An 875-nucleotide genomic window follows, 5' to 3' on the forward strand; every position below is an offset into this window, starting at 1 on the left:
GATTTAGGAGACAGATAAAATGCCTTGAAGGGAGTGGTAGAATTTAAAACTGAACTGAATAATACAGAGGCAAATACACTAAAGGGAATGAGTCTTCACCAGGGGATAGTCTGGATGAGCTATAATAATATGCTTGTATCCCTTTTAAAATGTTGTTTCTAAACCTATGCAGACTGCCTAAGCAATAATTCCAATTCCTGCTGACTAATGAACTTCAAAACTTCTTTCAGATCTCTAGTTTTCCTAACATACCAAATCAGCAAAAATCATGTATTTTGACATACTATAGAAAAATATATTTTAGTTCTTGGATGAGCCTCTCCAGAGAAAGTTATACTGGCTTTCATTTAACTTTTCTACCATGTGATAATTATATGCATTTTTTTAGTCAAGGAGAATGAATATACAGAAGTTAAGTAATTATAGCCTTTTCATTTATAATTAATCATTCTTGGCATTAAGTTAAGATGCCACAGCCAAAATTATATATAAAGTATATTTTAAAATGTAACAGAAACCAAATTGGATATGCATGGAATGATACATTTACTAATACATGAGACTTTTCAATACATACAAATACCAACTAGATATTTTTAATGTATTTTAAAAACATTCATCAATATTTTTATCCCTTGTCAATATAGAATGCTTAATCAAATTTTGTTATAATTTTGGAGGTTTTTCTTCCATTGAGTCATTATAATTTAAAAATATTAATGAGACATGTATGCATACAGTACTAGATTATATCTGCAATCCCTGCAATCCCAACTACATCAGCAGGCTGGATAAACAGAGAGGAATTCATTCAGGAAGGTAAAATGCAAATAACAGTAAGCATAATGTAATTATGTTCAGCCTTCCCTTGTGAA

Source organism: Crocodylus porosus, unplaced genomic scaffold (assembly GCF_001723895.1).
Source record: "Crocodylus porosus isolate Cpor-Errol unplaced genomic scaffold, CroPor_comp1, whole genome shotgun sequence".
NCBI lineage: Eukaryota > Metazoa > Chordata > Crocodylia > Crocodylidae > Crocodylus > Crocodylus porosus.